We start from the raw sequence: 16,784 nt of genomic DNA, 5'->3' as shown, positions 1-16,784 counted from the left end.
GGGCCCCTATGGATATGAATATGACTTGGACCAGCCAGATACTTCCTCAGTGTGAATAAAGATGGCAGGGACAAGTTGATGCAGTTGGCAAGCTACCTCCAATTATTAGGAACAAGTGCTGCATGTTAATAAGTTGAGCCCTGTGTGCTGACATGGGCGGAAGCAGCATATAAGGAAGTAGCTAGCAAATTAAGGATGGCTTTGAGTCAATCTTGCTGGTTACTATGTTGCCCGTGTGTGTCTTTGTATGTGCATTTCCTAGCTTCTCTACATCTTTGGATGAGCATTACTTGCACCATTACAACACTTGGTGACCCTGATGTGATATGCCAAACTTGTCAGATCAAAACTTTCAGAAGAAATGCTTGGATCACTGTGACAGAAACATCTGAGATGGGAAAAAATAGGAAAGGCTTTAAGCAGAAAAGAAATGTCTCCCACGGACATCCTGCAGCATATCCTCTCTGAGAGAGGATTAAATTACAACAGAGACACTACAGAGGCTAGTGAAATGGGGACAGGATACAGGCTTTATCTCCTCCCCACAGAATATACTTGAGTTAGAATATTGGGAAAGATTAAGGAGTACTTTGTGGGACTCCATTAAATTATGTAAAGTAATACTAACTATCTTAAAGCAACTGCAGGAAGAACAGGCTATGACCACCCATGCAGTGGTTGGTACAAACACAGAGTATACCACACCCTCTGCGTTCCCAGTAGATGCTAAGAGATTTTTTGGAGATGGTGACTTTATAGTACCATCGGCTCCATCTGTAGAGAAAAATACCAGGAGATTCTTTGGAGGTGATAACTTTGTAATTCCATCGGCTCCACCTCTAGAGGAGGAAAGTATGGAAGTGAGCCCACACCCTCCACTCACCCCCAGGACCCCCTAGGCCACCGCCAGAAGCACCAGCGATGGTACAGGGACAAGTATCAGGGCCACCGATCCGGGAGCTGAACATGCGTATTGTTTCTCCTCCCCTCCCACCCACCCTCCCCTGTCCTGTCCCATTCTGCCGTCATGCCTGAGGGAGCATCTGGCAGTGAATGGAAGGTACACTTTGCTAATGACGTTACTGATGTGCCACTGCCCCTGAGATCATCACTCCCTGAGTATACTCCTCTTCCATCATCACCTTGAACATCTAGTGAAGGAGAAGATCATAGAATCATAGAATGGTAGGGGTTGAAAGGGACCTTTAGAGATCATCTAGTCCAACCCCCCTGCAGATGCAGGTTCACCTAGATCAGGTCGCATAGGAACATGTCCAGGCGAGTCTTGAAGACCTCCAAGGAAGGAGACTCCACAACCCCTCTGGGAAGCCTGTTCCACTGCTCTGTCACCCTCACGGTGAAATAGCTTTTACTTATGTTTAAGTGGAACTTTTTGTGTTCCAACTTCATCCCATTACCCCTTGTCCTGTTGCTAGCTACTATGGAAAGGAGGGATGTCCCAACCTCCTGACACCCACCCTTTAGATATTTATAAATGTTAATAAGATCTCCCCTCAGTCTCCTCTTCTCCAGAATAAACAGCCCCAGTTCCCGCAGCCTTTCCTCATATGAAAGATGTTCCAGTCCCCTGATCATCTTGGTGGCCCTGCGCTGGACTCTCTCCAGCCCTTCCCTGTCCCTCTTGAGCTTAGGAGCCCAGAACCGGACACAGAACTCCAGATGAGGCCTCACCAGGGCAGAGTAGAGGGGGAGAAGAACCTCCCTCGACCTGCTGGCCACACTCTTCTTGATGTATCCCAGGATGCCATTGGCCTTCTTGGCCACAAGGCCACATTGTTGACACATGGTTAGCTTATTATCATTCAGGACTCCCAGGTCTCTCTCTGCAGAGTTGCTCTCCAGCAGTTTGACCCCCAGCCTGTACTGGTGCATGGGGTTGTTCCTTCCCAGATGCAGGACTCTGCACTTGTCCTTGTTGAACCTCATGAGATTCCTCTCTGCCCAACTCTCAAGCCGGTTGAGATCCCGCTGAATGGCAGCACAGCCTTCTGGTGAATCAGCCAGTGCTCCCGGTTTGGTGTCATCAGGGAACTTGCTGAGAGTACACTCTGTCCCCTCATCCAGGTCGTTGATGAAAATGTTGAACAAGACTGGCCCCAGAACCGACCCCTATGGAACCCCACTGCCCACAGGCCTCCAACTCGATTTTGTGGTCAACAAAGATCAACAAAGAAAGTTGTTACAGGAAGAATTAATAAGGCACAGAGACAATATGAAACGGATGTTGGCCCACTTGGAGGAACTGATAGAAAACCCAAAAGCAACAGCTAACCAACTATTCAATTGGCTTCACAAATTAATCGAACCCAATGTTAAGGTTTTGGCTCCGCTGATAGTCAGAGACTCCCAGTCAGGTGACTATGATCCGGCTGAGAAGTGGTGAGGCCGTGGTAATAGAAGGTGAATTTGTTCCACAAGCCTTCCCAGTGACACCAGTAGCTGACAACCCTGCACAACAACAGTGGATGTCTCTGGATTGGAAGTTGCTCAGGGAAGGGCAAAAGGTGGTAATGCAATATGGTTTGTCTAATCCATACGTTCAAACATTATTAGACCATATCTTTACCAGTGGATAAATGACCCCATTTGACTGCCGGAAGCTAGAGGAAACCTTCTTGAAGCTCACTCAGGTATTACTATGGGAATCTGAATGGGAGAAAAGAGTGGCGGTAGTAGTAGTAGAAAATCTAGAGTTACAGCAGGGGGATCCATGACAGGTTGTCACAGTTGACATGATGTTGGGCAAAGGACAATTTGCTGACTCCCAGGTTCAGGCTCGTCTACATGAAGCCATTTTACAACAAACACAAACATTGGCTCGACAGGTATTTAAGGCCGTCCCTGACATGGGGGTGCCAGTTCCCCCGTCCGATGAACCTTTATGACGTTCTTGGACCATTTAAGAGCAGCACTGGATTGCATACCAGGTATGTTGACTGAACTAAAATCTGAATTGGGACTGCACTTAGCAGTCACTAATGCTAACCTTGATTGTAAAAGGATCCTGCAGACTCTCCTGCTCACCGCAACCTTAGTAGATATGATAGAGGCCTGCTCTCGAGTAGGATCATCAGAATACAAAGCAGCACATCTGGCTGAACCTATAGCAACGGCATTCAAACCATTAGTTCAACAAGGCAGGGGACATCGGAGGCCAAAATGTTTCAATTGTGGAAAATTGGGACATGTGAAAAACCAATGTCATTCTAGACTATTGGTATGGACAAATAGCTCAACCAAAATATTGAGGTCCAATGGCAGATTCAACGGTAATTGCTATAACTGTGGCAAGTTTGGACATAGAGCCACTGAGTGCCATTCTCGAGTGGCCAGACACAACACACATAAGGGAAATGGATTAACGAGAGCAAAAAGGGTGAACGCAACAACACAAAAACACCCTTCGACACCAGTGGCTGCCTGGATGGCCTCAGATCAGCCACTACAGGAAGCGCAGGAGTGGATGTGGAAACAGCAATAGATGTAACTATCAACAACACAGACATTACAGTTATCCCTTCCAATGCTAATGGACCCCTGGGTCATGGCCTGAGTGCTTTACTTTTAGGACAGTTGTCAGTTTCTCATCAAGGTATTTTTGTGCTTCCTGGTGTTATCAACGCTGATTTTCAAGGAAGCATTGGAATTATGGTGAAGATGTGGCAACTACCAGTTTATATAGCTAAGGGAACTAAAATAGCTCAATTAGTTCCTTTCAGGGCTAAAGTTCCACTTGCAGGTATTCGTGAGCGTCGAGATGGTGGTTTTGGATCCACCGGTATACCTGAGGTAAGACTTGTAATGCCACTCTCACAGGCAAAACCTACTCAAATGGTTGTATTCCAACGTTCAAATGGCGAACAAATGGTTGATCATAATGTGTTATTTTATACAGGAGCAGGCATAACTATTGTGCCGTTATCCTGTTGACCAGAAAACTGGCCTTTAGAGAGTTTAGAGACCCCTGCTGTTGGGGTAGGGGACACGCAGATGACAAAAATTAGTAGAGACTTAATTTTGTTGTGTTTACAAGGTGAAGAAAATAGACGTGTGCAAATTTGACCTTATATCATGAACACTTCAGTCTGACTTTTAGGTAGAGATTCCTTAAGCCAAATAGGCTACCATCTATCAAATTAAACTTTTTAGTGGCAGCCATTGATGGGTGACCAATCCCAAAGTTAACCTGGCTCACAGATAAACCAGTATGGATTGATCAATGGCCACTGAGTAAAGAGAAGCTCACCCAGATTCATGAACTAGTAGACGAACAACTAGAAAAAGGACATATTAAGCCATCTACTAGCCCTTGGAACACACCAATTTTCACTCTCCTTAAAAAATCAGGGAAATGGCGACTATTACATGATTTAAGAGCTGTTAATGCAGTAATACAGGATATGGATGCTTTACAACCAAGATTACCCTCTCCTGCAATGATTCCGAAAGAGTGGCCCCTATTAGTTATCGACCTAAAGGATTGCTTTTCACAATTACTCTACATGAGGACGAGAGTGAAAAGTTTGCCTTTACAGTGCTATCTGTTAATAAACAAGAGCTGGCAAAACGGTATCAATGGACAGTCTTACCTCAGGGAATGAAAAATTCTCCTACTGTCAAGCATATGTCACCTGGGCGCTGACACCACTATGCAAAAAATATCCCTCTGTCTTATTTTACCATTATATGGATGATACACTAATTGCAGGAAAAGATCTGGATCAGCATCGAATACTGGAAGAAGTGAAGCAACAGTTGGGCATCTCCGGGTTAGTGATCGTGCCAGAAAAGGTACAAATGCACGCCTCTAGGAAATATTTAGATAATATTATCACCAGTGTGTGCATTTATCCTCAGAAGGTGGCAATTAAAACAGAAATTGCTAATTTAACAGACGTTCAAAAGCTAATAGATGATATCCAATGGGTACAAACCATATGTGGTATCACAAATTAGGATCTTGCACCACTAATGCCTTTGTTAAAGGCTGACAGTGGGCAGAAACTGTCCCGGCAGCAAATACAAGCAATAGAAAAGATAGGAAACAAGAGAGTCAATAACTACAGTCATCGATATGATCCTGATTTGTCTATTAACATTGCTGTGATAAGTCAAAACCAGCATGTAATGGCAAGTCTTGATGCAATGGGACTCAGTAGCAAAAGACCCATTGAGGATCCTGGAGTGGATATTTTTGCCATATAATTTGCAAAAAACAATTACCACAAGACTAGAGGCAATTGCAAAAATAATAGTTAAGGCCAGGAAACGTCTGCTGGAAATAGCAGGGATTGAGGCAGACGTCATTTTTGTTCCTCTCACAGATGAATTCTTGAACTGGGCACTGCAACAATCTGATGAATTACAGTGGGCCTTATTGTCATATCCAGGGACTATAAATAATCATTATTCGGCCCATAAATTGTTTTCTGTAAATTTCAAAGGGAAGACCAGCCATTGAGATCAGCAGTACCCGTTAAAGGCCTGACTGTTTTTACCGACGCCAGTAAGATACAAGCCAAAGCAGGAGTGGTTTGGTGGGAGAATGGACAATGGCAAAACCTAACTGTTCATTCCCCAGGCAGCTCAGTTCAACTGTTGGAGTTAATGGCTGTGGTTACAGCTTTTGAGAAATGGCCTGATGTTCCATTAAACATCATCTCTGAATCCCTATATGTGGTCAATGCCATCACTTGATTAGAATGATGTTGAAAAATCTCTAATCTGAATCTGTATAACTTATTTGTATGGCTCTGGCATCAGATAAATGAATGTCAAACTGCCTATTATATTGGACATATTCAAAGCCATTCGGGCTTAAAAGATGACGTATCAGTTGGCAATGAAATTGTTGACAAGACAGTAGCAGCTCTGTTATTGTTACCTATGGGGCCAATAATTGACAAATTTTATCAAGCTCGCAGATCTCATGACTTTTTTCATCAAGGTGCAAAGATGCTTGTGAAGCAATTTGACCTTATAATATCGAATGCTCAAGGTATTGTTTCTACATAACCTGCTTGCCAGAATCAAATCACCTAGGAGTAGGAGTCAATCCCAGGGGTCTGGCGCCATTAGGAATATGGCAGTCTGATGTCACAGTCTATGCTCCTTTTGGATGCTTTAAATGAATACATGTAATCATTGATACCTTTTCAACAATGATATGGGCCACAGCTTTAACGAGTGACAGTGCTTGAGATGTTATAAGTCATTGGAGGAGTTGTTTCGCAGTCCTTGGCATCCCACAGGAGATAAAAACTGATAATGGTTCTGGATATATAGTTAGTAGAACACGTAAGTTTCTGAATTTGTGGGGTGTCAAACATAGTACTGGGATCCCAGGTAACTCTACTGGACAAGCCATTATTGAACATACATCTAAAAGGGTTGCTAGAAAAACAAAAAACGGGGGAAGAGGGGGTGAACCCTCAAGATAGACTTATGAAGGTCATTTATGCGATGAATCATTTAAGAATCGTGGCAACCTGGAATGAACCACTGGCATTAACACATTTTGCCCAAATGAGTCAGGATCTGGATTTTACTAATAAACCTGAAATATGGTATAAGAATCCCACTACTGCAGAGTGGCAAGGACCTGCAGATCTGTTAACATGGGGAAGAGGTTACACTTGTGTCGTTAAATATCAAAGTCCCCAGTGGATTCCAGCAAAATGGATCAACCTAAAGGACTGCATGACTGTAAGAACAATGGAAAAAATAACCCTGAGGAAAAAAACAATTGATCCACCCTCAATCCATCACCCCATCAAAATGTAAAACCTGTCAACTGTGGCACCACACATGTTGTTGTAAATTCTCCCAACAATCTGTATCTCAACAGGAGAACCGAAGAACTTAACAAGACTGCCAATGGAAAAATGGAAGCAAAAGCAATGTGTTTTCATAGATGAACAAGATATCTCCGACAGCCTAATAAGAATGCGAAAAAAAGAATCTGAAACTGCAATTGAAAAGTGAAAAACATCAGTTCAGGCACAGGAAATTCATCCTTTTTGCCCAGCATGAGTTCCTTCCATCAACATAGATTATGTTTCTTTGGAATTTATAAAATGGATTAACTAGGGAGTCAAGAGAGGTGTGCTGCCTGCCTGGAGCCAAGATCAGGGATGTGGCCAAGAGAGTGCCACGGCTCATCAGGGATGCAGGCTACTACCCTTTACTTGTGTTCCATGTAGGTATGAATGATGTCATGAGGCAAGACATCTACAGGATCCAGATGGATTTTAAATCCTTGGGGGAGCAGGTAAAAGGTAGAGGGGCTCAGATTATTTTCTCCTCTATCCTGTACACTGGTGATAAAGGAGGAGTTTGTAATGGAAAAATCAGCCAAGTGAACTCCTGGCTGAGAGGCCGGTGCCAGCGAGAAGGCTTTGGGTACTTTGGATCCTTCCTTGGGGACTACAGCTTCATAGGACGGGATGGGATTCATCTCTCCCATAAGGGCACTGGAATATTTGGGAGTAGACTAGCAAACTTAATAAAGAGGTCTTTAAACTAAGGGACTTTGGGGGTGGGGGGAGAAGCAAAATAGAACAAGCTATCCTCTCTAGCTGGGAAACGGGACAGGACAGGGAATGCAATGATAAGTGCCCTTCATCTGCACACTGGGCTGAGATATGGAAGGCTGACCACCCTGAGAGAGAGCCAAACCAGGGAGGAACCTCCTGCACCCGCCCAGGGAAACCTGTGTGTTTGAGTAAGCCCCTACACTGTCTCTACACCAATGCACACAGCCTGGGGAATAAGCAGGAGGAACTGGAGATGTGGGTGCAGATGCTGGGCTACGACCTCATTGCAGTCACAGAGATATGGTGGGACAGCTGCCATGACTGGAGCACAGCCATGGAGGGTTATGTATTGTTCAGGAAAGACAGACTGACAAGGTGTGGAGGTGGAGTTGCTCTCTATGTGAGGGAGCAATTAATGTGTACTGAACTGTGCCTGGGTGGGGATGAGGAGCGGGTAGAGTGCTTATGGGTAAAAATTAATGGGCAGGGCAAGGCAGGTGATATTTTTGTAGGAGTCTGCTTCAGGCCACCTGATCAGGAGGAGGATGTGGATGAGGCCTTCTATGAACAGCTGAGAGCTGCCTCACGATCACAGTCCCTGGTCCTCATGGGGGACTTCAACCACCCTGATATTTGCAGGGATAGCCACACAGCCAAGCACATGCAGTCCAGGAGGTTCCTACAGATTGTTAACGACAGCTTCCTGTCGCAGATGATCAAGGAACCAACAAGGAGGGGTGTGCTGCTGGACCTGGTACTGACGAGCATCCTAGAGTGCTGAGAGAGCTGGCTGATGTGATTGCTAAGCCTCTCTCCATCATTTTTGAACAATCATGGAGGACAGGTGAGGTGCCTGAGGACTGGAGAAAGGCCAATGTCACTCCAGTCTTCAAAAAGGGCAAGAAGAATGACCCAAGAAACTACAGGCCGGGTCAGCCTCACCTCCATCTCTGGAATTTATAAATATCTAAAGAGTGAGTGTCAGGAGGTTGGAACATTCCTCTTTTCTATAGTAGATAGTAACAGGACAAGGGGTAATGAGATGAAGCTGGAAAACAAAAAGTTCCACTTAAATATAAGAAAAAACTATTTCACTGTGAGGGTGACGAAGTAGTGGAACAGGCTGCCCAGAGGGGTTGTGGAGTCTCCTTCCTTGGAGGTCTTCAAGACCCGCCTGGACATGTTCCTATGCGACCTGATCTAGGTGAAGCTGCTTCTGCAGGGGGTTTGGACTAGATGATCTCTAAAGGTCCCTTCTAATCCCTACCATTCTATGATTCTATGATCTTGTCATAACTTTTATTACCACCTGCCTATCCAAGCCATTTCAGAGGAAAGGATAGAAAATATAAAAGCAAAAGTTACACAGGACTGTTTAATATTCCCTGAGTATTTCAAGCTCAAATGTTTGTCTTGTCTATCTTGCCTTGAGACCACAGAAGCTTTCTAGAACTTCTTTGCCTATGTAAGATGGAGGTAATATTTAGGTGCATCTTAAGATCTTGTTGAAATACAGGAAGTTGGTGTTGAAGTTTCAGTTTTTGCATCATGTGATCATCTATTTTCTTCCCCCATTATATGATTGATGACTACAGACTTCTGGGGTTTTCTCCAGTGAAAGGTGAAGGAATTCAGGATTAATTTCTGCCCTCCATTCGGGATACTCTTTAGGTGCTCCTGGTGTTTCCATGGGCTGGATAAATGTACCATTGTAACCTAAGTAGTTGTTGCCTCTTTTGTCCTCTCCTCATCAATCCCTCTTTTTCATGCCATAAGGGAAGGTGTTACCACTAAATTTACCAATTTGTCCTAAAGAAAGACCCATTGCAGTCTTTCAGATGTGTAATTATCTTTAGCATTAAACCACTTCTCTAATATGTGTATGTAGAGACGCTTAATTGCTTCAGTTTACCTGGAGGTAGAACTCCTATAAAAAAACCTTCATATTATTGATAAGGAACCAATTTCCACATAAGGTATTTATCTAAACTGTTCTGGATTTGTGCCCTGAATTACTTCAAAGCCAGGCAAGGAAAAGAGTGTTGTGGCCTCTCAGTCATGTGAAGATGCTGATGGGAGCTGTTTCTGACCTTCTGGCCATTCCTCACTTGGAGCTTTAGGGTGTCTTGCAGTGGTGGGCTGTGCCCAGAATCCCTGGTAGGAGGAAGACCAAGTAGGTGGTTGTGGCTTGAGGTTTAATTCACAGTTCTGTCTTGGCCAGGTATCTGGAGAGGTCTATGGAGGGCGATAGTGTTGCTGGTTCAGAGAATTCAAAAGTTATTCCAAGTTAAGCTATTTTTGCATCTTTTCCTTCTTGTTGCTTCTTAAATAGAAGTTGCATTATTTCTCACTCTGCATAAGGAAGTATTTTAAAGAGACTGGAATAGTTCTGTGGTGCAAGTAGTTTGAGTTCAAAGGTGCTAGTTAAAAACAAAAAAAATCACTGAAACCGATTGCAATTTTAACAACAATAAAATCTAAAAAAAAATCATGCCTCACCCATATTTGATTTCTTTGTTATGCTTTCTCCTGGTCAAACCTTTCCATTAAGTTTAGCATCTTGTTGCTCAGCATGCAGAGAGGTTGTATTTGGTGAAGAGATGAGCTTAAGAAACTTCATCCTATCCCTGGATGGTTAGTCTCCTCTCACAAGTTTATAGCACAGACGCAAAACATTGTGACACAAAACAGGTCACAATGTGGATTAACAGTAGCTGTGAACAGAACAATGTAGCAGCCTGGGTGGGGTTGAGCAGAGCTTCTGTGAACCCTGAAGGGAAGGGAAAAGCTTGGGTATCTCCTGCCCAGGTGAAATCAGCAAAAAGGCATCACTCCCCCAGACATGGAGAGAAGGTGTTTCTTGCCACTTGTGATAGAATTTCAGGTTTTATCTGTCCCCCAAAGATGTGTCACTGTAGACACTGAAGCAGAGGCAAGACTGAGTGTTGCTCATGGAAGGGCAGTTAGCCAAGTATTCAAAACTAGTGTCTGCTAATTTTAGCTTGGTTGGAAGAAACCTCCTCTTCCAGCTTCTTCTTAAAAAGTGATTGTGGAGGCATCTAATTGGCTCAGCCCCAGAAGTGGGTCTGGCTCAGAGCTGGGGAGAGTTTTAAGAACTTCTTATAGAAGCCATCTTTACAGCCCCTTCCCCCTTACCAGAAAAGACTGTCATGTCAAACCATGACAACAGTCTGTGAATCTCTTACTTCCTTGGATATAAATAAAACCAGGACTTGTCTCTGGACATAGTTAAGATTACAGTTAAGAAAAAGAATATTTCTCACCTGATTCATGACCACTTCCAATGAAGGCATTTTATCTAAGAACCAGAGCCAGATCAGACCTTTTGAAGTACAGCAAATGTTCCCTTTCCACCATGTTCTTATCATTACCTCCTGACTTAGCAGCACTTAATCTACTGTAGGAACCAACAGTCAAAACTATTCTACAAGCACCTGAGACTTGACCTGAGAGTGGTGGCGAATATCAGTTCAACAAATAATTCTGTAAGAGGCCTCAAAATGACTAGAATTTTGTTAGACAGTCTGTCAATTTTTATATCTCAAGATAAATCAACTACCTTTTAAGAAATCATCAGTTTACATCAGAAATTTCCAAGCATATTAGTTCTCGGTAAGTTTTACTCTGCAAAAGTCAGATTACAGAAGTCTGTAAAAGAAGTATATTTTTAATTAAATGTTTCAAAAACTGGGGTGGTTGCTTCTTGGACCAGCAACATATCAAAGACTATCCAAGAACAATAGAAAGTGCAGAGGAAAGGAGCAGGACAAAGATAACTGGAGCAATAAAACAAGGGAATGAGATATGGAAGCACAGGAAAATACCATTATCTTCCTGCATTCTTCAAAGGCTTGGAAAGGACAATGGAAGGTCTGAATTCAGATCATAAGCATGTTAAAAATAAACTCTCCACTTCTTTTTCTCCAAATTCCCCTTTTCATTTCTTTTTTTACAGCTTCAGTTTCTACTTGTAGGGTAAATTGTTACCCATTGCTTGTCAAATTACTCAGTTGCCATGTTAGCGATTTTTGTTTCTAAAGCAAAATATTTGCACTTTCATGGAATGCTAAGTCATTTTCCAAATTAAAAGATAAAGCCATGAAAATCACTCATTCCCAGAAAACTTTTTAACACCCTGAGGAAGCCTCTCACCCTCAAAGCAGGCTGGCAGCTGCAGTGGTTCTTCTCCCCTCTGTCTCTCTTCTAAGAGCGACATACTGCTAGAAATACCTCACACCTCTAAAATCCCAACAGATTCCTGGAAAATAACTGGAAGAAAATGCTTAAGTGGTATGATGTCTAATCAGAGAGGAAGCAAAAACTGAAAATTAAGTAGGACTGCATTTTTCAATCCACTGCAGTGAGCCCTGGTCCCAAGCACTGCTAAAGCACTCCAATGGGATCACAGATCTGACCCTTGGCAAACCACCAAGAGTCCCCTCTGGAGCCTCTGCCACTATTACTCTGGAAATGAAGCCTCCAAATAATCAATTTGGAGATTACAATGCATGGCCAAAGCTAGACATCAAAGTACTGAGTTCTTTCACCTACTCACAATTGCAGCATGTCTTCAAAATGGTGATGAGAATTAGTTTAATCTGCTAAATTTAAAGATCATATGATTGCCAAATTATCCACTCTCACAGTCAGCATGCAAACGCAGGCTCCTGGAACAGCATGAGAAGAAATCAACCGCTTGCTTCATTCCAACAGAAAGTTCACTCTGGGACTTTGGAAGCAGGACAGCAAGGTGCATTCTGCTGCTCTCAGCAGTAACATTGTAACTTGTGTTATAAGTGAAAAAATCCTCAAAGGAAGTATCTTGGACACAGGGAACTGATTTGCTGACTTTTCATTTTAATGATATATTCTAAGCTGTTGTTTGTAAGTTATTTACTGAATCTTTAAAAAGCAGAGGGAAATGTAAAAGTACAGGAAAATAAATTCCCAGAAGATTTCCACATTTGTTTCCTTATTTACACCAACAAATCACATCCATAAGCCCTGTCCAGCCTCAAAGAAGAAACCAGTTCTTGTTGCTTTTTATTTCTTCCTGTTAACTCTTCTTTTCTTACAAAAACACTTAAAAAATCTTCTTACTATTTTTCCCATGAATAGTAAAAGTCAATAAGATACAGGGCAGTATTATCTAAAGAGAAATATCAATTATCTGCTAACCAAGAAACAACTCTAAATCACACAAGTGATGAATCTTTACTGCCAAGGAACACTAGAACTTTTATCGCACTTGCAGGTTTGGTGAGCTTGGCACCAATGTAAAGCAAGGACATTGCAAAACATTTCCAGGATACAGCTGAAGATAATTGACTAATGCTTGTGCTCCTTGATTAAAATGATGGAGTTTAAATGACAGACATTTCACTGTAATCTCACTTGCTGGAATGCAGAGTTCTGTAAGGCTGAACACAACATGGAACAGCAATTTTCAAAACTTCTGGACTCAAACACCTATACTGACACCCCGTCCTTCTCCCCAAGAAGCAGCATGAACAAAATTACAAACTCACAGGAAATAAGAAAATCGTTTGCCTCTCAAATGCAGTAGTGAAATACTGTTCTCTGAATTTCATTTACTGCCCGTAACTGCTTCTAAGAAATTCATCAAACTGATACATGTGGTCTTTAAGCACAACTTGTTGAGGTTGCATACTTCTACAAAAAAAAAGCAGCTGAAGAAATGAAGGCACTAATATAGTGGTCATTTAAGATAATTTTGAAATTACACCCAGCCTACAATAACCTGCCTTCTATGCATCTGAGGAAGGTACCGTATGATGGCTTCACCATAAGATAATGGATCCTTCAAGCAGGGGAGTGGATATGACAACACTCTTTAACAGTCAACATAGTTAATCTGTAGCCATGATTCTGGCCATGCTGACTGAAAACTTTTCCATTGATGCAGTCAGTGTCTGTTCTGGCCTCTTTATGCAGCAGCACTTAGGAGGCAGCCAGGCAGCTTCTCTGCATTGCTATACAGCAGCTTCAGATGACTTGCTGTATATGTCTTCACTAGCTCTCCACTCTCACTGCTATAAGCATGTCTCTAAAACCAGGGCTGTCATCTGAGCTTATTTTCCCTGACACAAAGGCAAATATACTATTTTAGATTAAAAAAAAGGTATTTATTTTTAAGAAGAAAGTGAGGCCTCACTAGCTTTAAAATTTAAGCTGAAGAAAAAAACCTTAATAATCTTGGGAAGTCTCCAACTAGTAAATCACTGCTATTAAAGTTGCTATACACAATTATAATCTCATGATTTGTTGAGCAAATTTCTGCAGAAATGAGAAAAGAATGTGGGCCACAGTTTACAGAATATACATATTCTTAAATTAAATTTGTAGGAGTTTGCTACAGGCCACCTGATCAGGAAGAGGAAGTGGATGAGGCCTTCTACAAACAGCTGAGAGCTGCCTCACGATCACAATCCCTGGTCCTCATGGGGGACTTCAACCACCCTGATATTTGTTGGCAAAGCTACACAGCCAAGCGCACACAGTCCAGGAAGTTCCTACAGATTACTGATGACAACTTCCTGTCACAGGTGATTGAGGAACCAATGAGGAGGCATGTGCTGCTGGACCTGGTGCTGACGAATAGAGAGGGCCTGGTTGGGGATGTGAAGGTTGGAGGCAACTTTAGCTGCAGTGACCATGAGATGGTAGAGTTCAAGACCCTGTGTGGAAGAGGCAGGACACAAAGCCGGACCATGACTCTGGATTTCAGGCGAGCTGACTTTGGCCTTCAAAGATCTGCTTGGACAAATATCATGGGATAAGATTCTAGAAGGTAGAAGTGCCCAAGAGAGCTGGTCAATCTTCAAGCATCACCTCCTCCAAGCCCGGGATCAGTGTGTCCCAATGTGCAAGAAAGGAGGAAAAGGAAGTAGGAGGCCTCCATGGATGAGCAAGGATCTGCTGGGACAACTCAGGTAGAAAGCAGCCATCTATGAGAGGTGGAAACAGGGGCTGACTTCTTGGGAAGAGTACAGGAACATTGCCAGAGCATGCAGAGATGCAACGAGAAGGGCTAGAGCCCTTCTAGAAATAAATTTAGTCAGGTGTCATGGTTTAGCAAGGGGCAGCTTTTGCTTGGTAACAGGGGGAGGGGGTTGCAGTAAAGACCCAGTAAAAAGTTTTTGGACTCTCCCCCGGCTCCTGGGTTCAGACCCACCTCCGGCCCGGCTGGGCCAATCTGGTGCCTCTGTGATCACTATTTAGGGGACGGGAATTTGAAGTGCTGGGAAAAGGTGTAAGAGTGATACAAGATGGAGGCAACCACGCAGACCCCACAGTCAGAGGAGTAAGGAAGGAGGAGCACCAGACCAGAGACCCCTCTGCAACCTGTGGTGAGAACGCAGGCTGTATCCCTGCAAACCATGGAGGGCAATGGCAGGGCTGAGAGCCACCAGCAGCTCCGTGTGAGTGCATCCGGACGGGTGAGACTGTGTGAGGAGGTGGCCATGGTGCAGGCCGTGCTGGAGACCCACACAAGAGGCAGAAAGGAGCTGCAGCTTTTGGGATAAATGCGCATCAGACCAGCCCGTGCAGGGCTGTCGTGTGTGCAGGGTACCCCACAGATGTGCAGAGAGAACTGGTGCAGAGCCCACCTACCCTGAGGAGAGACAAACAGCAGAAGCCATCAGGAATAGACTGACTGAAACTGCCACTCCCTGCCTCCCTGGGCCGTTTAGTGGGGGAGGAGGTAAAAACACCGGGAGCAGGACTCTGAGCCCAGGAAGAGGGGAGGAGTGGAGAGAAGGTGGTCTTAAAGGGTTGGTTGAGCTCTTCATTGTTGTACCACTCTGTTTTGTTTTATTTTGGTTGTGTTTTGGGGTTTTATGGTTATGCTTTAGTTGGTGTTGCATTAAATTATTTTCTGTTTTCTTCCCCAAGCCGAGTAGCCTGCTCTGTTTTGTCCTGGACCTTAAGCGGCAATTAAGCTCTCCCTGCCCTTTGGCAATTCTCAGGTCTTTGGTACTTGAGGCTAATCATGGTCTTTTGTTCCCTGATGGGCCTAAATCAGGACACCAGGAAAGTTAAGGAAGGTGGTTTTTCAAGTACATCAGCAGCAGAAGGAAGACCAGGGGGAATGTGGACCCACTACTAAACACAGAGGGTACTGATGAGCAAAAGCACACATGCAGAAGGTAAAAACCTAAGAAATTAGAAGGACTCAGTTCACTGTAAACTAACACCATAACTCAGCTCACTGGAATTCGAACCCTTTCATCAGTGAAAGCCTTGAAGACCCTGAATGCTGATAATGAAGAAGCTGGTGTGCAGACAGTTGCAGATAATAAGGAGTTGGAATGTGGAAAACAGAATTGTTTGCATCCTGCTCTGTGGCATGGAAATTTACCAGGAGACACTGTACAAGCACAAGCTCGATGAGGATTTATTACAATACAAAGCGGGGATAGGTCATGAATATGTAATAGGTGCTTATGCACACCCCTACCTGTACACTATAAGTAGCCCCTTGTTAGACAATAAGGTGTGTGAGTTGGGCAGAATTATCTCCCTCGAACTGGCTGGCGCAATACATACCTGCTTTATAACCCTTAACTGTGTTATAGAGTTTGTTCCGCACGTCAATTGGTGAGCCAGCCAGGAGACCCTCTCTGCCCGGCTGCTGGACCGTGTGGGTGTGGGACATTCTCCAGAGTCTCCTATCCCCATCCGATCGCTGCAGGGGAAGAGACGGGACCCGCCAGTGGACCAGGTATGTAAATTGGGGAAACCTGCAGGGGGTACAGGGGACGAGTCTATAAGCTGTGTATGGGACGCCTCACGCTGTGACGAGGAGTAGTGGAGCTTACCAAGACCCTGTAAGTTGTAAGGTGGGTATAAGTACCTCTTGCACCTGGTGAGGGAGCGATACTGCTCGCCCCTGGGGAATTAGAGAGTTCGCTGGTATGGTAACTTGGACAATCCTTGCTGGGATAGCAGGAGCACTGTGTGTGGTAGCTATCATCGTATATATTGTAAATGTAATGTAAAATTTCCATACCAGTACCATGCATATTTTATCATCGCTAAGAGCTGATTTTAAGCTTAACTTGTGTTGCAGAGTGTTTGTGTGCGAGTGTGTGACTCACAGCATGACTGTGGAGTTCTAATCCGTGTTTCTGTTCTCCCAAGAGAGAAGCAGCCAGAGACGAACAGAGTGAGAGATCATTGTTG

General features: G+C 43.8%; 1 protein-coding gene across 5 annotated transcripts in view; it reads right to left on the bottom strand.

Annotated features, from left to right (window-relative positions):
- Positions 1 to 16,784, bottom strand: part of LOC104558433 (speckle-type POZ protein) — a 60,879-nt gene that overhangs the window by 23,884 nt on the left and 20,211 nt on the right. Inside the window, exon 1 of one of the 5 annotated variants that reach the window (XM_062016700.1) lies at positions 16,149 to 16,242. The exons of the other annotated variants lie outside the window; for them this stretch is intronic. The gene's annotated coding sequence lies outside the window, so the exon portion shown is untranslated. Of the gene's footprint in view, positions 1 to 16,148; positions 16,243 to 16,784 lie in introns of those variants that run through there. 5 annotated transcript variants of the gene reach the window in all.

Source organism: Colius striatus, chromosome W (assembly GCF_028858725.1).
Source record: "Colius striatus isolate bColStr4 chromosome W, bColStr4.1.hap1, whole genome shotgun sequence".
In the NCBI taxonomy this organism is placed as follows: Eukaryota; Metazoa; Chordata; class Aves; order Coliiformes; family Coliidae; genus Colius; species Colius striatus.
Note: the sequence above shows the minus strand (reverse complement) of the source record. Positions and strands in the feature narration are given on the sequence as shown.